The 25,369-nt window shown below is 35.7% G+C and overlaps 1 long non-coding RNA gene and 5 other non-coding genes across 6 annotated transcripts; all 6 read right to left on the reverse strand.

Moving 5' to 3' along the window:
• Window positions 1-223: 223 nt before the first annotated feature.
• LOC111896017 (U5 spliceosomal RNA) lies at window positions 224-341 on the reverse strand. The gene has a single exon (XR_002851767.1). It is a non-coding gene; the product is annotated as a U5 spliceosomal RNA (small nuclear RNA).
• An 827-nt stretch (window positions 342-1,168) lies between these two features.
• Window positions 1,169-1,287, reverse strand: LOC111896062 (U5 spliceosomal RNA). The gene has a single exon (XR_002851798.1). It is a non-coding gene; the product is annotated as a U5 spliceosomal RNA (small nuclear RNA).
• Window positions 1,288-1,403: 116 nt separating this feature from the next.
• On the reverse strand, window positions 1,404-1,524 carry LOC111896055 (U5 spliceosomal RNA). Its single transcript, XR_002851797.1, has one exon. It is a non-coding gene; the product is annotated as a U5 spliceosomal RNA (small nuclear RNA).
• Window positions 1,525-7,095: 5,571 nt separating this feature from the next.
• LOC111896006 (U5 spliceosomal RNA) lies at window positions 7,096-7,213 on the reverse strand. The gene has a single exon (XR_002851757.1). It is a non-coding gene; the product is annotated as a U5 spliceosomal RNA (small nuclear RNA).
• Window positions 7,214-8,345: 1,132 nt separating this feature from the next.
• On the reverse strand, window positions 8,346-8,464 carry LOC111895966 (U5 spliceosomal RNA). The gene has a single exon (XR_002851738.1). It is a non-coding gene; the product is annotated as a U5 spliceosomal RNA (small nuclear RNA).
• An 11,629-nt stretch (window positions 8,465-20,093) lies between these two features.
• Window positions 20,094-21,265, reverse strand: LOC128126661 (uncharacterized). Its single transcript, XR_008224631.1, has 3 exons — window positions 20,693-21,265; window positions 20,495-20,584; window positions 20,094-20,358 (listed from the first exon to the last, which is right to left on the reverse strand). It is a non-coding gene; the product is annotated as an uncharacterized LOC128126661 (long non-coding RNA).
• Window positions 21,266-25,369: the final 4,104 nt, after the last annotated feature.

Raw genomic sequence — 25,369 nt, forward strand, 5'->3', positions numbered from 1 at the left:
TCTATTTTCTTCGGTTCAAATGAAGAAAATAAAAAGTGGTTTGTGATTAAAGAAAAAATATACAAACAAACAATAAGGTTGTAAGAAACTAGCAAAACAAGCAAAAGAGGGAATTTGACAAATTCCTTTTTTTGGTCTTGAAGAATAAAGATAATTTTTTTTCTTAGATTCCTTTGGGAAACACAAAAATTAGTAGAAATTTGATCTATTTAAGATTGATTGGAGTCCATCAATAAGAAGGGACTCTCCAAAAATAGGCGTATACCACTATATATGGCGATAACACGATATTCTTTAATAAAAGGCAAAAAAATAGTTCACTTTGGTATCACCAAATGGCTGCATGTTTTTTCAATTTCCCAGTTGCTTGGTTTATGTAATGACTTTCATATTTTCTTATGTGGGACGAACCTCAAACCTACATTTCTCTTGATCAAACAATTATCCCCTTCTTCCTCTCTTCTTTTTCCCCTTATTTTACTTTGATTTTGTTTTCTATAAAGTGTGTTCTGAAAGTATACATGATATTGGATAACTAAAATAAAAAATCTAGTGATGGATAAATTTTGATCAACAGAAAGGAACAATTTTTATTATATAAGAGGTCATAACGCATTGGTAAAATGTACATTTTCATTATGTAAATTAAGGTGGTTGGTAATTATTGATTCATACATTAATGAGTTACTTGAGTATTGGGTCAATCTTGAGAACAAATTAAAAGCCTTTTTGAGTTTTGGTAACACATTGTTATATATAGTTGTATTAGTAAACGTAAAAAAGGTATGATTCATATATCATACATTTCTATATGAAGTTCTGTTCAGGGTAGGCATGTTCGTGGCCCGTTTTAGCAAGTTGGATCAATAAAATCCCAACCAAGCAAGTAATTTCATTCTAAACCGCACCTATCAAATTATTAATCTTACTATAACCATCGATTCTATCAAACTGGTTTGGCAATGCTTTTTTAATATAAACCAACAAAAACTTGCTTAAGACAAGACAGATGAGACAAACAATAAAACGTGGGGTCTAGAGGTTGGATGGGGTTAACCATTTAACACTTCATTCTAAGCTCAAAAATAAGAAAAGGGCTAACCATTAACACTTCGTCATTTGGCAAACATAAAAAATAAGAGAAATTTCAACTTTAAAAATTGGTTGGAGCCCTTAAGTATAAGAAGGGACTCTATGAAAATAAGTGTATACCACTATATATCACAAGCACACGGTATTCTTTAGAAAAAAGGCAAAATAATGGTTCGCTTGTGCTCACAAGTCGCAACATGGTTGTGTGCATTTCCATATCCTAGCTGATTGGTTTGTGTATTGCATTGGAGTCCTTTATTCATTTGCCAAATATAAAATTAAGGGGCTTTTGAACTTTAAAAATTGGTTAAAGCCCTTAAGTATAAGAAAGGACTCTCTAAAAATAAGTGCATGCCACTATATATGGCAAGCACACGATATTCTTTAGTAAAAGGCAAAATAATACTTAGCTTTTCTGCTCACAACATGCATGGTTGCGTGCATTTACACATCTTAGCACAACATGGTCATGTACATTTCCATCTTTTAGCGGGTTGGCTTGCAAGCCATATATATATATATATATATATATATATATATATATATATATATATATATATATATATATATATATATATATATATATGTGTGTGTGTGTGTGTGTGTGTGTGTGTGTGTGTGTGTGTGTGTGTGTGTGTGGAGTGCAAAATTGTCTCTCCAAATGAGCTCAAATTAAGAGATGGAGACTTCAACATATATAGAGTCATAATGGACCATGTCCCCCTGATGTGAGATACCTTATAAGTAGCTATATGTTGGACTCTTCATTCTGTCTATAAGGGCTCAGTAAATGAAGGATTCTACATATATCTTACATACTATTAGAGTCAACGTCTGCACCTCTATGGCTTACCATGTCCTTTTATATCCTTATTGAGACTTCATTTCTAAAGGGAGTGTTAGTGTATTCCATATTAGTGTGATATGATCTTATAAGTGACTATATATGTTGGAGTCTCATTTTTTTCCGTAGTGAATCTTTTGGAGAGTAAACCAATGACTCCACATATATCTTAGAATGTGCGATGAACCCAAAATCTACATGCATTTGTTTCAAATCATTCTCTTAGTCCCCTCTTCTTTGTTCCCTATTTTTGGTTTAATTTTTTTGTTATTTTTTTGGGAACTATTAAGATATAAGATTTGAAAGTGGTTGCTAGGAAATGGATAATCAAGTATCAAATATCTATTAGACCAAAGCGAGTAACTTCATTGCATGGTGTGGTGGCTATGACCCGGCATCACAGTGATATATATGCAAAGGATAATATCTTATGAGGACATGGATCATATATGAAGAGGCGAAGGAGTTGTTACATGAGGTGGTCATGTACAATAGTGATTGATGTTAACGGAGGGACGTTAGACATCAAAAAGAATGCTATAACTGAAAATAGAAGATGAGGATATCAGTAAGAGAGGAGGGGTTACATAAGTAGAGAAAGGGTGGTTGTCGAAGTTCTAGCAACATGACAGACAAAGCGACATGCTTATGGCGAACAAGACGGCCTTAACATGCTTTAATTAAGATTTTTTTTTTCAAAAATGGCCCATCTAATTTATAGCTTTTAACAATTATGTTCCAAGAGTAAGAAAAAAATTTATTGAGCTTAATAATATATATATATATATATATATATATATATATATATATATATATATATATATAATGGTGCTAGTGTAGAGGACCAAGTGTAACACCGTAAATTTTCAAACAAATTTTTCATTTAAAAATCACATGGATTTTGTTAACACAACCATAAAAATCCCTAAATACCGAGTTATCAAAAACACATGTTCATTAATTGTTTAAAACACAATCCAGGATCCTCCAAAACATATCTCCAACTCGTGTGTGTACAATCAAGCCGGTGCCTCCCCGTGATGCGGAGAAGTACCTAAAACACATAACACATAACACGATAAGCACGAAACTTAACGAGTTCCCTAAAATACCACACACATCTCATTAGCCTCTCATGGCTATACTCGAATAAGACCCTCCGGTCAACGTGTCTCAGTGGAACCCTCCGGTCCCACAACTCGGGTGGACCCTCCGATCCTAACTCAGTAAGCTCAAAATAATACATAGCATAAATCATAAAGACATAATGCAGGATATCAAAATACTCAATATAAGCACATAAGACCCTCCGGTCACACAAAGGTTACCACTCTAGGTAAGTATAGTGAGAAGACTCACCTCGTAAGAAATCAGATAACCTCGAACTCAAATCATCGGTCTAGCCTTCGCCTAACACATACGATAATTATCTCTAATTAATAACGACTCTCAAAGAAGCTAGACTAAACCCTTATACAAACTCACAGAAGGATAAAAGACCATTTTACCCTTCCATGGCCTTAGTAGTCCACAAATTGACCAAACCCTAAAAGTCAACGTCAGCGCATACGCAGTGCGTACAACCCCTCTACGTTGGGCCTACTCTTATGCCATGCATGCATTGGGGATTCTCGACCCTACGCTACACGTACTGGGATTACGCTCAATGTACGCCCCTTGCTCTTCCTACTCATTTGGTCTTAATCCGTTAAGACCTTAGCTCAAATCTCAGATCTCGACTCCCTAAAGGCTCATACTCCATAAAGTCTGTGACCTTAAGCCTTTGCATGGATGAAAAAGTCACAAACACCAAAACTCTCACTCTCTATTCTCAAGAATGCTCATATCTCATGCATGGGTTGGTTCAAACCTCCAAGTCTCGATTTTTATGACTCTACACCGCTAAAAACACTCAAATGAGCTGATAATAAACTTTGGAGCTCAATATCTCATAAAGCATCCAACTTTTGGACCAAAACCCTAAAATGGACTAAAATGATGCACAAATTAAAAGGGGTGAGAAAGCTTTGAGCTTTATACCTCTAACTGAAGCTCCAACCACAGATAAGCTCAGATCCAAAGTGTGGACTCCCACTCCTTCCTCTTCAAAGCTCTTTCTTTACTTCAAAGAAACCACAAGAACACTTAATAGCTCACAAATGGACACACAAATTCAAGGGACGAGAAACTACGGTTTGAGAGGGTTGAGGTTTGGGAATAGTGGCCATAAATGAGGCCATCATGTCCTTTAAAAAGGGACACACCCTTAATTAGGGTTTTCACTTTGGGCCTAGTACACCCAACGTACCCTCTGGTACGCTCAGCGTACTAGGTGGCTTTCTCGTTAAAAACATGCACATGAGTACGCTGAGCGTACACACGCATACACCCTGCGTACTCATTTACCACCTTTTCTCAAATAAAGGGCCAAACTTGACAATTGTCAAAAGAACAAGGGTTGATGAGGTATACTTGATCTAGGGATGTTATACCTAGGCTAATGGATTTTCCAACTATGAGGGTGACGGGTGCCAGATTTCAAAAACTAGAAGCAAATATGCATAAATGTGTATACGACAGTACCAAAACCAAACATTTACACCAAAATTATGTGAATGGGTTATTTTGATGTAGATAATATGATTTGGCCATATTTGGCGTGTTAATCGAAAAGCTGGTTTTTAACTTATCAATAAGCTATATCAAATTACGTTTTCAAAAAGCTATCTTATAAGCTTTGATAAACTACCTTTTTGTGGTGTTGCCAAACCCTAAATTACAATTTGTTAGATTATTTACATCAAACAAAGACTTGGTGTTGTGTTGGAGATGACCTTAAACTCACATCTCCTTATTTTTTACCTCAATTTTAAAAAGGTTATAACGCATCGTAATTTTTTCTTTAATGTTTCGGTAGGACCCTTCGATTGATTTTTTCATAAAAAGGAAACCTTGATTTTATGTTTGAAATAAACGAAGAAGATCTATGACAATCACTTTTTATCTCTCGTCATAAAACCTAGTTGGTTTTCAATGGTGAATCAAACTAGTTATTGTTGTTTCATATTTTTTATGTAGTAAATTACACAAATCATCCATTGTGCCAGTGCCAAAAGGTATGTTCAATCCCTACGTTTAAAAATTAACTTGGATCGTCTCTCGTTTGATTTAAACTTGCATGCTTCGTCCCTCGTTAGTTTAAATTTGCACCATTCATAATTTGTTTGATATAAAATGACTATTGTCCTTACTATTTTATTTTGTATTTATAAAAAAACGAAAAATGGATTCCAATCCCTTATTTTCACATTTATTAATAAATAAAAAAAAATAAAAAAAAAACTAAACATATCTCCCTTCCTGACTTTCCATCTTTTTTCTGACAAGATCACATCCTCTTGAAGTCAAAATGCAACTACCAGAGATACAACCACCACCGAAAACACCCTTGACTTATGCCACCGACCACCACATTTCCCTTCCTAAGTTAATATCTAAAATATAATCGTCATCGGAAATTGCATCACCACCAAAAATGTGGACCACCGTCGAAAATACCATCACCATTGCCGATTTCACTCCCTCTGATCTTCACCTAAAATCTTAGTGTCGTCGTCACCACTTGAAAACCATAGCTTCACCTAAAACCCTAGAGTCGTTGAAACCAACATATATTTTCCTCTCTTGTTCTTCTTTCGAGCAGTCCTTAAGTCGACAGACTCAACCACTCGCATCTCTCTCCTATCGTTCTCCATCACCGGTATGGTTTGAGTTTCAAAGATGATGATGTGGTGGAAGAGATTGATGGTAATTGTTGGGTTCGAGTTTCCAATATGAATCTGCTTCTTCTCCGATTTGTATCCCATTCTTTCATCTCATTCTCTCTAGTAACCCCTACCCCGAAGATTCATGAAGGGTTTGAGTATGAGATCTGAACGCATGTTTGGGGTTTGGCTTTTGATGTTTGGTGATCATATGTAGGGTTCATCAATGGTGGTGGTGGAGATTGGCAGTTTTGTTTATGGTTTTCAGAGGAGAAAGAGGAAACATATTTTCTAGAAAATTAAAGAGAGAGAGAGAGAGAGAGAGGCCATTTTATTTTCTAAAAATTATAATTGATAAATTATAACAAATAAAAAATTGAAAAAAAATGGTAAGGGAAATAGACATTTCATGATGGCAAGGATGAAACATGCAAAAAAACAAATGACAATGGTCCGAGTTAGTTTTTGAAAATAAAGACCGACAATGTCTTTTGTCACTTGAACAACGGAGGAATCGTGTAATTTACTCTTTTCTAATAAGATAATACTGCATTTGGGTTCAGCTATTCGAACCCTTTTTTATTTTCTTAAAGGACCTTTTAATAATTACTTTAACTTTTTTCCTAAAATAAGCTAATCATTACCAAATAATTATCTTTTTATTAATTATCATTACATAATATTAGACCCTCATGATTATTTTATATTTTAATTTAAATAAAACTAATCATTACATAATAAAAGGGCCCAATATAAAGATTTGTTTATAGAAAAAAATATCATTTTTATAAAAAAGTATTAAAATAAAAATATATTTATTTTTTTTCAAATTTATAAAAATAAAATATTCTAAACAAAAAAATTTAATGTTTTTCGGTTTTTTAGTGCAATTTACTAATATCAATTGTATATGAAAGCATAATAATAAGTGACTTCAAATACGATATAATAATAATACTTAGTTTTCATTTAAATATTTAATATCATTTTATTTTTATTTTTTGGTTTATATAAATGTTAAAATATAGAAAATATTAAAATATATAGAAAACGTTAACATGTTGTATTATTATTTGATTATAAAAAAATAAAATATATAATAAATAAAAAGTTTATAGGATTTAAATGATAGGTACGAGTTTCAAAAAAAATTAACTTTTAGTAATCATACAAGCTATTGATATTATAAATGCACGGAAATTTATGCCTAAAAAATCATTAATGAGGGGTTCTCTAAGAAAATATGGGGTCAAATTAGTAGGACCCATTGCATTTGTGATATCAGACAACATCTATATTTGTTAAGTTCTATAGGGTTTTGAAGTAAAACAGGCAAAGCAAGAAAAGTAAGATACCGATAGATTGGTCAAATTTTGAACTCTAAAGATTGGTTGGAGCCTTTCAATAAGAAGGGACTCTCCAAAAATAGGTGTATGCCACTTTGTATGGCAAGCACACGGTATTCTTTAGTAAAAGGAGAAAGAGTAGTTCGCTTTGTGCTCACCACATGGCTGCATGACTTATCATAGTCCAGCTGTTTGATTCAAGTATCGACTCTCATTCCTGTTTCATTCTAGCAGCCGATGAACCTGCATCCCTCTCTTTCAAACCCTTCTTCCACTTTTCTCTTCATTCTCCCTTCTCTTACTCTGATTTGGTTTTGACCTGTTTTTTAGGAAGTGTTCATACATGGGTTTTGAAAGTTATTATTGTATATTAATCTTAGTTGACCAAAAAAATAATACTTTCGAAAAAAAAAACGAAGTTGGAGCTTCATATTATGGTGGATGAAGGGGATAAATAGGTAAGTTCGTTTTATTTTTGAGCAAAGATATTGTGATTTGTGAAAATGGATATATTAAGTCATTTTACTTATCTCACTTGTCAAAGAGTCTAAATTGTTTTGAATTTGGATTTCACACATTGGCTTTTACTGTTCAAACATGTTTTCAGATTCTAACATTTAGCACTAATAAAAACCAATGATTGGTAACACCTTTTTGACTTTATCTCAAACAACATGAGTTCCTTTCGTGTACTTATTAAGTATTAATGTATCGGTAAAATGTACATTTTCATATTGTAAATCAAGGAGGTTTTATAATTATCAATCCTTACATTAGTGAGTTGCTTGGGCACAAATTGTGTTTTTGAGTTCCGGAAACACTAACGTTTGGCTCAGTTTTACAAGGTTATATATAACATGTGTATTAGAAATATAAACAAAGTGTAAACGAGGTTAAATACACTTGTATACTTCAAAAATAATAAGAAGCTATAAGTCCTAACTCTTAACTTAATTTTATTCAAGCGAGGCAAACATAAGCTTAATTTATTTGCGTTTAGAGGCTTAGCTATGTATCACCCCATTATAAGCACAAAAATCAAGAACTTTTATGGCAGGAAAATTAATACTGTATTATAAAGACATATAAAGTAAGAAAAGCCGATCAACACTTATGATTAAATACAGTTGGCTAATTTATCTGAGGTTGTTTCTAATCATAAACTCTACTCTGTATTTCATAAGGAAATGAATTTATTAACTTACTTTTTTTCAAAGCTCAAAGCTAATTTCATTATTACTTCAGACCAGAGTAGACAGTGAGTTTAAGTCGAATTTTGAACTTTAAAAATTGGTTGGAGCCCACCAATGAAGGAAGGGACTCTCCAAAAATAGGGGTATGCCACTGTGTATGGCAAGCACACGGTATTCTTTAGTAAAAGGCGAAAGAATAGTTCGCTTTGTGCTTACCACATGGCTGCGTGCCTTCTAACTTCCCAGCTGCTTGCTTTAACTAACGACTCTCACCCATTCTGTTTCATTCCAGCAGCCGATGTGGGATGACCCCCCAAACCTACATCCCACTCTTTTAAACACTTCTTCCATCCTTCTTTCTTTTTTTCCTTCTCTTACTTTGATTTGGGTTTTTTTATCTGCTTTTTAAGTGTTCATGTATGGGGCTTGAAAGTAATTACTAGATATTATAATTAGAATAAGATATTTAGTGAAACATTAATTTTAGTTAGACCAAAAGAAGAACATCTTTTTTGAAGAAAAACAAAGTAGGAGTTTCATTTTATGGTAAATGAAGGGGCTAAATTGGTAAGTGCGTTTTACTTTTGGACAAAGGTATTGTGAAAATATATTAAGTCATTTTGTTTGTTTCACTTGTCAAAGAGCTTGTAAATGGTTTTAAATTTAGACTTCACACTTGACACATTGGCTTTAGTACTCTTCAAATATTTTTTTCAATTACAACATTTCATTTAGAACGGTAGCTATATACTATAAAACGAGAGCTAGTTAAAAAGTAGCAAGGAACAAACAAATTAAGGCATAATTGGCTGTTGAACACAGACATTCCAATTCTTTGAAGCCTTAACTCTTCTAAAAGAAAACCAATTGAAAGTGATGCAGGGGCATCCATGTTATTTTCAGCTAATACCAAATCAGCCCATTTCATGTCTCCAACTCACCTTGGGCTTGAATCAGATTCTTATTTTGGGTTTAAAACAATTCAAGGAAGAAGTATCATTTTCTGGCAGCCCAATAAAGCTGAAGAGTCTTCATAATCAGCCTCATTATTGTTTTAAATGTTTCTTTAATTGTCTTTTTGATTGTTTTCCAACTTCTGGTCTTTCACTAGACTTTTCATTTTCCTAGAGTTATGTTTCCTTTAGTTTTTCAGCTCTATATAAGGAGCTCTAAGTTGTAGCAGCAAAATCATCTTTTGAATAATGAATTCACCATAGCTTGTAAAGCTGTTTTTGAGTGTTCACACACGAAAGGAGTCGATTCTTGTTTGTTATTAGTGTGGTGCTGTTGCTTTATCACTATTAACATCAACCATCGCCAATTTGGTTGATCTTGGTGGTGTTTAATTACTTTATCCTTGATCTAATCAGGTTGTCTACCCTATCCCTGTTACAGTCTTTCTTTTATCCTATTTTCACCCACTTACGTATCAATTGGTATCAGAGCAAACCCAAGTTATCCTCGGTTGTGTTCCCAAACAACATGGCATTTCCTCATGGAATGAATGCAGAAGAAGCTAAGAATCTCAGACGCGATAGACAAATCGAAGAACTCCAAAGAACTACCGAAATCATAACTCAACATATTGCAATATTGTTGGACGCAAAACCCCGAAGGGTCAATCGAAAGCATCAAGAAGAATATGCTAGTGGTGATTCAACCGGCCTTGATTCTAGTTCGGGTGAATCTGGTCGGACTTCGGTTCGTAGAAGAAGGTTCAGAGATGATCTTAGAGATATCAAAGTACATGCTCCGGAGTTCCATGGAGGATCCAACCTGGATGACTTTATTGAATGGTTGAATGATATCGAAAACCTTTTTCGATGTCAAGGGGTATTCTGATGAGAAAAGTTACAAAGTGGCTATTTTGAAACTTAAGAAGTATGCCTTGTTATGGTGGGAAAATGTGAAAGCCAAGCGAGAACGGAATGACAAGTCTAAGATCCGATCTTGGAGAAAACTCAAGAAACTACTCAAGGAGAGATTCCTTCCAGATTCTTACAAGCAAGACCTCTACATCAAGATAACTAATTTCAAGCAAGGTAATCTTAATGTTGATGATTACACTTGTGAGTTTGAACAACTTGTGTTACGTAGTGGCATTCAGGAGAAACCATAACAAACTATGGCTCGTTATGTTGGCGGACCGAACCATGATATTGCTGAAAAACTTGAATTGCAACCTTTCTGGTCCTTTGAAGAGGTTTGCAAGTTAGCTTCTAATATTAAGAAGTATACCAGGAGTAAGAATGTAGAAAGGGCAACCCCCAAGTCATTTCTAAAGTATAACAATTCTTTCCATGATCCTTTCTACAAAGAAAACCTTTCAAAAGGTGAAAGCTCAAAGCAAGACAAGGGTAAAGGTCCTGCTGATGCACCAAAGAAGAAGCGCTTCAAATGTCAGTGTTTAGGGCACTTTCAAGCTGAATGCCCTAATCGACGAGTCATGACCTTGAAAGAGGTTGAAGAGGTTAACATTATAGAAGAAAGAGAAGACGAGATGCCAATCTATGATGAAGAATGTTACTTTGAAGAGAGAGTTAAACCTGATCAAGGGGAGCTTCTAGTGATACGAAGAGCTCTCCATGCAAAAGAGGTGGATCCCAATGATGAACAAAGAGAGCATATATTTCATTCGAGGTGCACGATCAAGGGGAAGGTATGCAGCTTAATTATTGATAGTGGTAGTTGTACTAATGTTGCATCCACAACTCTTATCAATAAACTCAATATTCCAACCACATCTCATTCGAATCCATTCAAGCTTCAGTGGTTAAATCAAGGATCCGACGTGAAGGTAACCAAGCAGGCCCTACTCTCATTTTCTATTGGTAAATCTTATAAAGACCAGGTTCTTTGTGATATTATACATATGGATGCATGCCATATGTTGCTCGGAAGACCTTGGCAATATGACAGACAAGTTTGGCACGATGGTCATCAAAACACCTACTCTTTTGTCATGAATAAGAAGAAAGTAATCCTCAAACCACTACCATCTACCTTGCTGCAAAAGAAAGAACCAGAGATGGTTACTCAAGTAGAGAGAAATCTATTTATCAATAAAGCATGAATGGAGAGAGCTATATCCAAAGGAAAATCTGTTTATGTTTTGTTGTTAGTAGAAAACAAATTTGAAGATGTTCCTCTGCCCGTTGTTGTCCGTCCGCTTCTGGAAGAGTTCAAAGATGTTTTTCCTTTCGATTTACCTCAAGAATTACCTCCACTAAGAGGTATTGAGCATCACATCAATCTAATCCCAGGAGCACCGCTTCCTAACAAACCAACCTACCGATGTGACCCCGAAAAGACTCGAGAACTACAACGTCAAGTCCAAGAGCTCGTTGACTGTGGCTACGTGCGTGAAAGCATGAGTCCTTTTTCTGTTCCAACTTTGTTGATTCCAAAAAAAGACGGAACCATGGGAATGTGTGTTGATAGTAGAGCCATCAATAACATCACAGTCAAATATCGCTATCCTAGTCCAAGATTGGATGATAAGCTAGACGAACTTCATGGTGCCAAATTGTTCTCGAAAATTGATCTTCGGAGTGGAGATCACCAGATTCGGATGCGTGAAGGAGATGAATGGAAAACCGCATTCAAAACAAAAAGTGGGTTGTATGAATGGTTGGTAATGTCATTTGGACTTTCCAATGCTCCTAGTACTTTTATACGGTTGATGAATGAGGTTCTTAAACCATTTCTGGGTGATTTCGTTGTTGTATACTTTGATGATATACTTGTATACAACAAAGGTGTTGAAGAGCACACTCAACATTTGAGAAGAGTATTTGAAGTGTTGAGAAGGCAGAAACTCTACGGGAAGTTGGAGAAGTGTGACTTCTTTTCTCCCAAGGTGATCTTTCTCGATTATGTTGTATCTAAAGATGGAATTTCGGTGGATGAATCAAAGGTGGCAGCAATCAAATCATGGCTAGTACTCGTGAATCCGACAGAGTTAAGGAGTTTTCATGGTCTTGCTTCATTTTACATGAGATTTGTCAAGAATTTCAGCACTATTGTTGCACCTCTCACTGAGTGTATCAAACAAGGCTCTTTTGAATGGACTCGATCTGCCCAGAATGCATTCGAGAAAATCAAAGAATGTTTGTGCAAGTCGCCTATTTTGGCCCTTCCAGATTTCAACCAGGTATTTGAGGTTGAATGTGATGCAAGCGAAGTTGGTATATGGGTTGTTTTGGTACAAAATAAACGCCCTATCGCTTATTTCAGTGAGAAATTGAATGAATCTAAGAAGAACTATAGTATATATGACAAGGAGTTTTATGCTATTGTTTGTGCTCTAGATCACTGGAGCCACTACTTAAGGCCTAAACAGTTTGTCCTTCACTCTGATCATCAAGCTTTGAAGCATATCAATGGTCAAAACAAATTGAATCCAAGACATGCAAAATGGGTAGAATTTCTCCAATCCTTTAACTTTGTTTCAAAGAATAAAACAGGAAGTTCTAACATTGTTGCAAATGCCCTCTCAAGAAGATATGCCACGCTTACTGTCCTTGGGGCAAGAGTGTTAGGTTTTTTTTCATTAAAGAATTGTACCTGAATGATCCAGATTTTTCTAAAGTTATTCAAGAATGCAAAGGTCAAGCTTGTGGTTCTTATTTCATCCAATATGGGTTTCTTTTCAAGAACAACAAACTTTGCATTCCTAAAGGAACCATAAGGGAGCTACTAATCAGAGAAGCGCATGGAGGAGGGTTGGCTGGTCATTTTGGAATCAACAAAACCTTTGTTATGTTGCATGAACATTTTTATTGGCCACACATGGAAAGCGATGTTATGACTCTCATTGCTAGATGTGCAACCTGTCATCAAGCTAAAAGCAAGTTCCATGAAGGCTTGTATACGCCATTACCTGTTCTTTCTCAACCATGGGAAGATATTTCTATGGATTTCATTGTGGCTTTGCCTCGTATGAAACACATGAAAGATGCTATAATGGTTGTGGTAGATCGTTTCTCTAAAATGGCACACTTTGTCCCGTGTCACAAAACTGACGATGCCATTCATGTTGCTGATTTATTTCTCAAAGAAATTATGCATCTTCATGGAGTCCCCAAAACCATAGTTTCTGACAAAGATGTCAAGTTCTTAAGTTATTTTTGGAAGTCATTATGGAAGTTATTAGGCACAAAGTTACTGTTCAACACTTCCTATCATCCGCAAACGGATGGACATACAGAGGTAACCAATCGAACTCTCACAACCTTGCTAAGAAGTTTGGTGAGCAAGACCTTGAAAGATTGGGATGTTAAACTTTCTTTTGTTGAGTTTGCTTATAATCGATCCCCAACTTATGCTACCAGGTGCACACCATTTGAAGTGAACTATGGAGTGAATCCTATCACCCTATCGATCTTATACAACTACCTAAGGGTAGTGAAGTTCATTTTGAGGCAACGACTCAGGCCAAAGAAATGCAGAAAATTCATGAGCAAGGCAAAGCAAAGATTGAGCATGTGAATGAATTATACAATAAAAAGGCCAACAAGCATCGCAAGAAGGCTCTTTTGAACCTGGGGATCTCGTATGGCCGCACTTAAGGAAGGAAAGATTTCCTTCAAAGAGGAAGAACAAGTTAATGGCAAGAGGAGATGGACCCTTTAAAGTGCTTGAAAGGATTGGGGATAATGCTTACAAACTAGAGTTACCGGGGGACACAAACGTATCAACAACTTTCAATGTTGGAGATCTTTCTCCTTATTTTGAAGATGGTCCATTGGAAGATTTGAGGGCAAATCCTTCCCAACCAGAGGAGGTTGATGAAGGGGCATCCATGTTATTTTCAGCTAATACCAAATCAGCCCATTTCATGTCTCCGACTCACCTTGGGCTTGAATCAAATTCTTATTTTGGGTTTAAAACAGTTCAAGGAAGAAGTATCATTTTTTGGCAGCCCAATAAAGCTGAATAGTCTCTATAATCAGCCCCATTATTGTTTTAAATGTTTCTTTAATTGTCTTTTTGATTTTTTCCAACTTCTGGTATTTCACTAGACCTTTCATTTTCCTAGAGTTATGTTTCCTTTAGTTTTTCAGCCCTATATAAGGAGCTCTAAGTTGTAGCAGCAAAATCATCTTTTGAATAATGAATTCACCATAGCTTGTAAAGCTGTTTTTGAGTGTTCTGTAACACCCAAAGTTTGGAAAGCCAAGAAAAGAAAGAAAACCCCAATTTTAAGGGGAGACTCGGCATGTCCAAGGAGGGACTCGGCGAGTCCGAGCGGGATCCGGGTTGAGGTGTAAGCGACCGACTCGGCGAGTCGGACAAGGTGACTCGGCGAGTCTGGTCTGAGCAAGGAAAACCCTAAATCCGGGACTTGGAGCTTATTTATATGTCTCATTCTCTCCCCTAGGGTTCCTTTACTGCCTCTCTAGCACATATCACAAAACCCTAGCCGCCATAATCGTTTTGGAGCAAGATCTACCCTTAGTGAAGCTTTTGGAGCTTGAGAGAGAAGTTAGTCTTTGTGGAGCAAGAAGGGGGCCTTGGATCTAGAGTTGGTGGATCATTTCTGAGCACTCAAAGGTAATAAATCGTTACCTTCCCTCTTTTGTTTGATAGATCAACCTTAGCTATGTGATTTGGGGATTTTATGCCATGCTTAAGAGCTATTTCGAGTTATAAGCCTAGATCTGAAGTTGCTACTTCAGATCTGAGTGTATCTTGGCCTGGAAAGTCATAAAGCATCTGTTATTGGGTTGATGGTGAAGCCTCTTTGTCTTAAACCATAGCTTGGATTGTTTTAAGCCTAGATCTCTTGATCTACACGTAAAGTTTGCCACTTTACGTGGGGGATAGGCCTTAGAAGTATGGATCTATGAGTTGGAAGCCCTGTTTGGCTCGAAAAGCCACTGCATGGATTAAGGACTGAATAGACTCGGCGAGTCCTTCTAGTGGACTCAGCGAGTAGCTTGAAGATGAGGAGGAACTCGACGAGTGGGATGAACAGCTCGTCGAGTCGGATGAAGTTAGGCATGAACTCGACGAGTTGGAAGAACAACTCGACGAGTTGGTTGAAGATTTCCTTGGGCTCGGCGAGTCTATTCTTGGACTCTGCGAGTCAGGTCGCGAAACCCCAAACCCTTCGAGTTGAAACTCGAGTCAGCGAGTCGGGTGGAGACTCAGCGAGTTGGACAGGTCAGAACTCGGGAATAGTTGACTCGGCGAGTTGAGTCGCGAATAGAAGGACCCTGAGCATATGAACTCGGCGAGTTATTAGGTGGACTCGACGAGTAGGGTTGACCTGGAAGGTTGACTTTGACCAAGATTTTGACCTTGACTAGAGTTGACCTAGTTGACCTTTGGAGGTCAGTTGGACTAAGTGTTATTTTGGCATTGGTAGCTCGAGGAGCTAGTGGAGCAGCAGTTCGGAGTCAGAGGTCAAGTAGCAGTCAAAGGACTAGCAGCATCAGTTCATCAGTCTCAGGTGAGTTTCCTTCCAGTAGGAACGGGTCTAAGGCCACAATGCCGACCCGTTTAGCTAGTAGTAGTTTCCAGATTTGATTTGATGTAGTAGTTAGCATGTTTGATGTCTGCATGGCTCAGACAGGATTTATGTGTTATGAGATCCGGGCTACGGCCCGATGTAGTATATGTGAGTTCATGCTAGTGGATATATTTATGCTATGTTCAGTCAGCTTCGGACTTCGGTCCGATGTAGGGGACGGAGGTCCCAGTCAGCTTCGGACTTCGGTCCGATGTAGGGGACGGAGGTCCCAGTCAGCTTCGGAGTTCGGTCCGATGTAGGGGACGGAGTTCCCAGTCAGCTTCGGACATCGGTCCGATGTAGGGGACGGAGGTCCCAGTCAGCTTCGGACTTCAGTCCGACGTAGGGGACGGAGGTCCCAGTCAGCTTCGGACTTCGGTCCGATGTAGGGGACGGAGGTCCCAGTCAGCTTCGGACTTCGGTCCGATGTAGGGGGCAAGGCCCCAGTTAGCCCGGACTTCGGTCCGATGCAGTGGGCAAGGCCCAGTATGTGCTTTATATGTTAATGTGTGGTATGTGGTAGATTGGGGGAGCTCACTAAGCTTCGTGCTTACGGTTTTCAGTTTTGGTTTCAGGTACTCGGTTTTCAAAAGAGGAGCTCTGGAAGATTGCAGTGCACACACCATAGTCAGTTAGCCTGGGGATGTTTGACTCTGATAATGAGATTATGTTTTGAATTAATACTCTAGAAATTATGTTATAACTTATGATACAGTTTTGTAAATATGGTTTTAGTAATGTTTTAAAAGAAATTTTTAGTCGTGATTTTTGGGTCGTTACATGTTCACACACGGAAGGATTCGATTCTTGTTTGTTATTAGTGTGGTGTTGTTGCTTTATCACTATTAACATCAACCATCGTCAATTTGGTTGATATTGGTGGTGCTTAATTACTTTATCCTTGATCTAATCAGGTTGTCTACCCTACCCTGTTACAGCCTTTCTTTTATCCTATTTTCACCCACTTATGTATCAAAAAGAAAACACAACAATGTTTCCAATACTTATTATGACGAAAAAGCATCGCGTTCCGGTACGTCCTAAGAACCCATATTAAAGTAATGAGATGGTAAAAACTGCATTTTCATATTGTGGATCAAGGAGCTTGGATAATTCTAGATGCATGCATTAGTGAGTTGCTTGAACACAAAATGCGTTTTTGATTTCCGGATACACTAATGTTTGGCTGAGTTCTGCAAACTTATATGCAATTGTAATAGAAATATAAACAAGGTGTAAGTTAAACCAGGTTATATACACTCGTATACTTAAAATATAAATAAAACTATAAGCCTATACGTCCGCATTCTTAACTAATTAACTTTATTCAAGTGAGGTAAACATAAGCTTAATTTAGTTGTGTTTAGCCGTTTAGCTATGTATCACCCCATTATAAGCCCAAAAACTCAAGAACTTTGATGGCAGCTAATATTATAAAAAGATAAATAAAGTATGAAAAGCCAATGGACATTTGTGACAAAATCCATTTCTAATCATTAAGTATACTTCATATTTAATCCAAATTGAATTTCTTTACCTCATTTACTTCTGATAAAATTGTTCAAAGCTTTAGGTTAATTGCCATGTTACTATAGACATAAGGTGTTGTTTGGCTGGCAATAAATGAATGGAATTTGATACACTCAAGCCTATGTGGTCAACGAGAACTACTTTGAGTGAGTGCAAACTCCATGAGAAACTGAAAGAAAGAAGATAAAAAAAACTATTGTATTCCATTCTTTGCTAGTGTTTAAATAATAACAACGTAAGGATAAATCAAGTTCACAATAGAAATCCCAAAATATAAACTCAATCCAAACAAAAATCCAAATCCTAAGGAATACTTTAAAAGCATGGAACCAATCTTATCCTACTTCACGACTTTACCCATCTGATAATCTTTCTGCCAAACGGGTTTCACCACCACCCTATCGGACTTCCTTACTAGCCAGTCAAGCTGACGGGCCATGATCAACATCCACATTTGTTAACGGGCTTAATCCAAGCGTAACAAAATTCTAGAGAAAAGGATTTCAATTCCTTCGAATTTATGTATTTAGTTCAACTTTAGAGGGAGGAAATGATTCTTAAATGAAAAAAAATCCTTCAAATGAAGAAAAGATGTTTCCATCAAGATGTTGAAGGAATTAATTCCTTGGTAGTGGACATAGGAAGATTACCATTTTGCACTTACTAAACACTTCATCAATTTTAAACCTTACACATGCACTCCTTATTTTCCGGTTGACAGGTAACACACACCGCGATCGTCATCTTCATTTCTTCACATTGTCGATAGCCAGGTTCCTCCGATGTCGATGTCTCTCTCTCTCTCCCTCTCTCTCTCTCTCTGTCTCTCTCTCTCTATCTGATATGTAAATCGATTGTTGTGTTTTTACCATCTTTTGAGTTGTCGCTTTTCATGAATTAATTTATGTGAGGATCGATTGGTTCCTTGAAATTGATGGTTCATTACAATCGATTGCTTTCTAATAATCATAATCAAAGATCGAATGGTTCCTGATATGCTTGTTTAAAATCCAACTGCTACTGAAAATCGATGCTTCATGTGAAGATTTGAAATTTGTTGCTTGCTATGTAGAACAAGAAGTTAATTGCTTGTTATTTACCAAGTTATAACTTCTTGGTTATCACCATGAATATATTGATTAGCTATATGAGTGTTCGGAGAAACCACCTTTTCTTTCTAAAGGGTTTTTTATACTTGTTTTCTTATCTCTTGTTTTTCGTTATGTTTACAGGTATGACAAGTCATATTAGGATATGTACTAAAGAAGACAATATATTGTTATGTTTTTTGGTAACATTTTTGGGATGTGTATTGAAATGATTTTAGGTTATGATGTTTTTTGCTTGATTTTGCACGTTATATTAACATGTTACTCGATCAATAAAATAAAATTTTTACTATTTTACTATTTTATATAATGTATATTTACATATTAGTTAGAAAACAAGGTAAAATTAAGAAAAACAAACAAAAAGAATAATTTTGTGATTTTACATGGATTATAATTCCATTTCCTACGAACCGAACAAAATCTGGAATTAATTCAAAATTTCTAATTATATTTCCCACCAACCAAACAATATATATGGAATTGGATTCTAATGCATGACATATTCCTTTTCCAATTCCTTCAGCAACATTCTACGAAGCAAACAACACCTAAGTAGTTATTGATATACCAAAACTAGTGTAATTTTGAACCTTAAAATTTGATGGAGCCCTTCAATAAGAATAGACTCTCCAAAAATAGGCAATTCCCACCATGTAACGACCCAAATTTTCAAATAAATTTTCATTTTTAAATTACCAAAACATTCCCATAAAATATGAAGTCTTAATGACAATTGTTTTCAAAATCCATAATAACAAACATTTTATTCAAAAAATCATAGTGTCCCCAAATAAAATATCGAAGAGTGCACGCCGCGCCATCAAGCCATGCCCTTGCCTTTAGGCTCCAAAGTACCTGAAACAATCAACAAACTGTAAGGTAATGCTTAGTGAGTTCCCCATAGCATACCCCACACAATTCACATAATCACATAATCCATATTAGCTATATAAGCTACATAAACCACATAAGCCATGCATACAACATATAGGGATGCCATGGAAACCCTCCAAGGTCTTATACCAAGTGCCTCTAGAACCCCCACGTGGTCTTAACTACCTATCATGGGAACCCCCGCACGGTCTACCTGCCATGAGAACCCCCACATGGTCTTTACTAACTACCATGGGAACCCATACATGGTCTTCACTAGCTGCCATGGGAACCTCTACATGGTCTTCACTAGCTTCCATGGGAACCCCATCATGCACTACTAGAAAAACAGCCTTTTACGACGCTCATTGCGCTTCGTAAAAGGCTCAGACGACGCGCAAATGCGCGTCAAGGAAGGCCCTGTCATAAAGAGAGACGACGCGCATTTACGACGCTCATTTACGACGTGCAATTACGACGCGCGTTTACGACACGCAATACGTATCAAGGAAGGCCCTGTCATAAAAGAAGACGACACGCATTTACGTGTCGTAACCTAACGACGCGCGTGTTAATGACACGCAATGCGTATCAAGAAAGCCCTTGTCAAGAAAGGTCATGTCATAAATGAAGATGACACACATTTTTACGTATCGTAAATTTAAATGTTTAAAAAAAATAAATTTATATATTTATTAATTTTAAATTAAATTTGCAATTAATTTCTCATAATAGAAATAAAATACCATATACAAAAAATACAATCCATTGCATAATATAAAATAAAATTTCGTACTCAAAAAATAAAATAAATTGCACAAATTATAATGTCATACAAAGAATCATTCAAATGTTAAACAAAAATAATACATTGCTAACATGGGTTATACATTCCTATAAAACTAACAAATAATCATACAACTCTCTTTCTTACTGGAAACATTTCATGTTATTTGTTTCTGCCAACGCCTTGTGTGCGTACCACCTGCTTAATGTGTACTGGAAAGGAATGCCAAACATGATTACAAGTCTCCCTTAATCTTGATTACTCACCTGCTTAAGTAGAATGTTGTTGTTGAGAAGGTTACCTAGCAACAGAGAAAAACACAACACCTCTCCCACAATCACAACATCCTTTACAGAAAAAGGGTTGTCAATTACTTTCATTAAGACTTTCATTCAATCACAAAAATATTAAATAAAAGGGTGAAAAAAATAACTTACTTTTGATAAGTTGATCTCCCTTAGAGAAAACACAGCTAAAGCATTGAACAAGACCCTAGGGCCTTCTTCTAATGTAAACACAATGCTCGTCTGCAAAATTGAGGCGATAAAATAAAATTTGAATATTGTTTGGGTAGTTTATATATGATTTGATAATTTGATTTAAAATACAATAAAATAAATTATCTTTTTTATTACCTTATGGGGCTTGTCAATTCCTGGGATTATAGGTTATCTTGCTAGTATTAGAAAACGAGTTATGATATCTAAATCATCCTGAACATTCAATATAACAATTTTAAGACAAAAGGAGAAATGTATATTTGAAAATACTATGAGATATGATTTTTTTTAATGTTATAAATCCATAAATAAAGCGCAACAAATAGTTACCTATCTTTTTTAAAAACTTTTATGGGGGTATAATGACCGAAATGCCCTTGTATTTATATACATGTTTACAAATATAACTTTAATAACTAGGTGACACCTGGATTGTTTGTGCTAGCCCAATTTCAGCAGCCCGAGAACTTGCAACTGCTCCAGTGTCTTGTATGGATTCCGAGGCTACAATCTATTAAAAAAAAACCTTAACAAATTTTAAACAAAGAAAAAAAACACAATATTAAAAGTTTAAAAGCAAGAATTAGCAACACAATTTCATTTATTTGTTTATTATAGCACCCTACTTCATTGATCAAGTTCCTGTTCATCAACAAAACTCTACTAAATCACAAACTAGCACTTACTTTCTTACAATTTTACAAAATAACCAATGACATTGATTTTGGTCTACACAGTTCTCCAATTTTGTCTATTTTAGACATCTAACTCATACTTGAAAAAACAAAATCGGTATCAAACTAATATTTGTCATGTGTTAAAGTAGTTCCAACCACATCTTATGTCTCAATGAATACCAATTTATGTTGCATTATTTCCTGGACCATACATAATAAGTTTCAGTTAAATAAGTTCAATTCCATTCATCACTTAATTTAGCAAACTGATAGTTGTCCTGTGCTAAAGTAGTTTTAATAGAATCTTCCCTTACAGCTCCATGGTACAACACCGTTGACAAAATCAGGACTTGTAACTGCAAAAACAGGGGACCCATTGGCCTCACCGTTTTGCTTTTTGGCATTTGGGCCTATGCCATTTTTACTCATTACTTCAACAACCTTGAAAGGTGTAATGATATATGTATCATATTTATATGCAGACAAGCCTGCTAGTATATGAACCTGCTCTACTGCTTCCGGAAGGAGTGGGGTCCGCTGAGGGGACTGAGCCTAGCTGTAATAGGGTTGATGTGAACCATGTTGACCTTTCACTTGAAAGTCTTAATTGTTTTTCAGACTCAGAAAGAATTTTTAATGCATGCTTTAATCTTTCAATTTCTGCTTCTGTCACTGAAGAATTGTGCAATCATCCATAGTTTCAGTTTATAGTAATCAAAATATAATAATAAAGAAAAAAGTTGAGAAGAACTTACAGCTTCTACCATCAAACAATGAGTCAGCACTAGCTTCAATTACTTGATATGTTCCAGCAATAATGTCCATAATAAGTGTAGCCATTTGAGACATGAGGACCATAGGGTAAACTCCCAATTCCATCAATTCTCTGGCCCTTTTCACAGTTTCATCTGTATTTGATGACATTGCTAACTCCAAAAGTTCCAATAAATTCTCATCAGAGACAACTCCTACCTACAATCAACTCCAAAAGAATCAGTAAAAAGTTTGAATAAAAGGTTACAAGGATCAAGAAACCTATAGATTAGATACTTACAAGTTCATTTCCAGCCTCTGAAGCGTCTTCATCTTTTTCATTACTTTGATTTACATCATCACCTTGTGTTGTATTAAAGGGGCTTGTCAATTGAACACCCCCAAGTTTTACAAACTCATTTATCTGCATAAATTTAATAAAAACTTGCAGGAATTCTAAAAAAAAATCTCATTACAATGTGCAACTAAATTTACAAAAAGGAAAAAAAACACTTACCCATGTGATTGCAGTCCAACGGGTGAGTTCATCTGCCATGCGACCGTAATCTACAGACTTCATCAGTACCACTCCTAAAGTCAGAAATTTACAAATAAATGACAAAATTTGCTACTAAAAAATATGAGGTTTAATCGAATTACAATTTATATAGTTTTTAGTATAATCTTATTTGGTCTTTAAAAAAATATCATTATGTTTAATTTTAATTTGTAGATAAAAGTTCATTAATTATAACTATATAACATAAAGAGTAAAGTCAAAACAATATGTTGTATTTTACATACAATATGAAAATTCATTACATGTCAACTAAACATGATCATGGAATGTAATGTAATGACTGATTCCATTACCTTGTTCATTAGCTACAGAGTCTTACCAGAGAGTTCTTCATCTCCTGAAGAAACTCTGAAAGTGCCAAGCCAGCTTGTTGCCGGATTTCATAGCTGGAATCACTTAACATATTAAATAAACCTGAGATCTCCACATGTGACATGTCAGATGAATCCAACAATGTTGTGCGAAAAAAACACATGCAAATTGACGGGAATACCCTTTAACTGTGAAGTGAGATCATTTACCATCAAGAAAATCAGGAAGAAAACCGAGCATGTCTATGTCTGGAACACTGTCCAACACAGTGATCCATCCAACCAAAAATTGGCGAACATAAGGATTCAACACATTCATACGCTCTCTCAACAAAGATATAAATTCTTCAATGCTGATAAAAGATAAAGATTATTCAGGATCCCAAGTTAAATACATTTTACAGTAGTAAACCTATCAAATTTATACAAACAACTGAAAGATGATCACCTGAATTAGTCAGTCTCTGTCACAATGTCCTATTTTCAACAATAAGAACAACTGTGATTCAGCATTAGAACAAATATAACAAATAAAAAGATGAGTCATTTACTTACCTTAATGAGTCTATCTAACAGATGAGTTGCACTTTGTACATTGGGATATGAGTCTGCTGAAAGCTTACATAAAGCATCAAATATCTTATTTAATAACACAATGAAGTCTCCTCTCACAACCTGCAAAAGGCATAAAGTAAGCCCTAAATATATTGTTTACAGTTTATACACCATCTGATGAGCTCACAACTAATTCTCACCTTTGTGATGTTGTATAAAGCTTCACAAGCATAATAACGAAATCTGCTATCTTGATCGGAGAAAGAGTTTATAAAATTTTACTTTGCTTTAGGAATAGATCATCGAAAATTGCTCTAGCCTTATTCTGTTTTCTCAATCTAATTTATGTGGAGACTAACCATCTCAAATAGATTTAGGTATTAATAGAGAGCACTCTGCAGGTACCATATGTAGTGGTGCTTTGTGCTTGCTAAGGTGGAAGGAAACCACAGCCAAGGCCATGGTTACCATACCAGATGAACTTATTGAAATTAAATTTTAACCCCGATGCAATGCTAAAACATCTAAGAAGTTGCCTCAAGTTTTTGAAGATCACTGACCTCATGCTTAACTAATAAAAACAATTACCGTTAGTTCTTCGAAAAATAAATAAACACATATACATACATACATACATACATATATATATATATATATATATATATATATATATATATATATATTATGCATACAATAAATATATAGATGAACTGTATTTGGACAATGGTGTCTTTTAACAGGTAGGGGGTCTTGTCCTGTAGCCATGAGTGGAGAATTTTCATGCGTAAATCCCTGTGAAAAGGGGGGCACAACTTACAATTCACTCACCAAGATAAATAATATCGACAATAAAGAAATGAAGAAAATTATGAGAGATGTAGGGTAGGTTTAAGATAGGACAGCTTTGTAGAGTACCCAAAACATCTCTCTCTTCTCTTCTCTTTCCTTTCTCTCTCTCTCTCTCTCTCTCTCCTACACATAAACACACATATTCATAGATGAAAGGTGAATCATTGGTGTCAATGGTTCAAATTTTGCTTTTTGGTGGAGAGAAGAACCTGATGTCTCTTTTTGGTGGTACAATTTGCTAGCAGGTGGATTGTAATGGAAGAAGAGGCAAGAGAAAATCATCATTCATCAAATATATATCCAATGGCCGAGGACCCACATATTTATTTTCTTATTTCTCAAATCACATGAACTTTTCAAAATCAGCTTTTGTATGTATGTGAGAAATAAATTGGGCTGAACTCATCAATTAGGGTTTGAAGCACTTATAATCAGAGTTCTTTCGTCATGCTTATAGACAAACAAAATATACACATCATGCATAAGAATAATTCACACATTTTATCATCTTAACCTTATCATTAATCTCTCTACAAAGATGAAATAGGCAGAGATTAGTCTAAATTAACATGAAAAAGGGTAAGGAAACAAATACAAGTGCCAAGTATAAAATATGAAGTACTAACTAGACCATAATCACTGAACTTCAAATAATACCGATTTTATAAATATTTAAGAATGGAAGAATGTTAATCCTCTGTACAAGAAGTATATATGTAGAAGTAGAATAGAAAAGAAAAAGAAGAGGTGAGGAGAGGAGATGACCTAAAATCAGAATCTGCAATTGAGAAAACATGACGATCTAGCTCCCCAAATGCTACTCCTTTGTAGCATTGCATCATTGTGAAGTCATTGAAATAAAAGAAAATAAATATACCTGAGAGAAGTCGTGGGAGCCAGAACCAACGGAAGTGCACATACACATCTTTTATGAAAAAACCCTAAGTCTTCGGTGTGTTAGTCAATAACTTGTACCAAAAAAACCTAAATCGCTATGAGAGAGGAGTGAGACCTGAATCACTTTCATTAAGATGGGATATCTTGAAGCGGAGATGTATAGCAGTTCGATAGGGCGGGATACTTTACT

This window comes from Lactuca sativa, chromosome 6 (assembly GCF_002870075.4).
Source record: "Lactuca sativa cultivar Salinas chromosome 6, Lsat_Salinas_v11, whole genome shotgun sequence".
Classification (NCBI taxonomy): domain Eukaryota; kingdom Viridiplantae; phylum Streptophyta; class Magnoliopsida; order Asterales; family Asteraceae; genus Lactuca; species Lactuca sativa.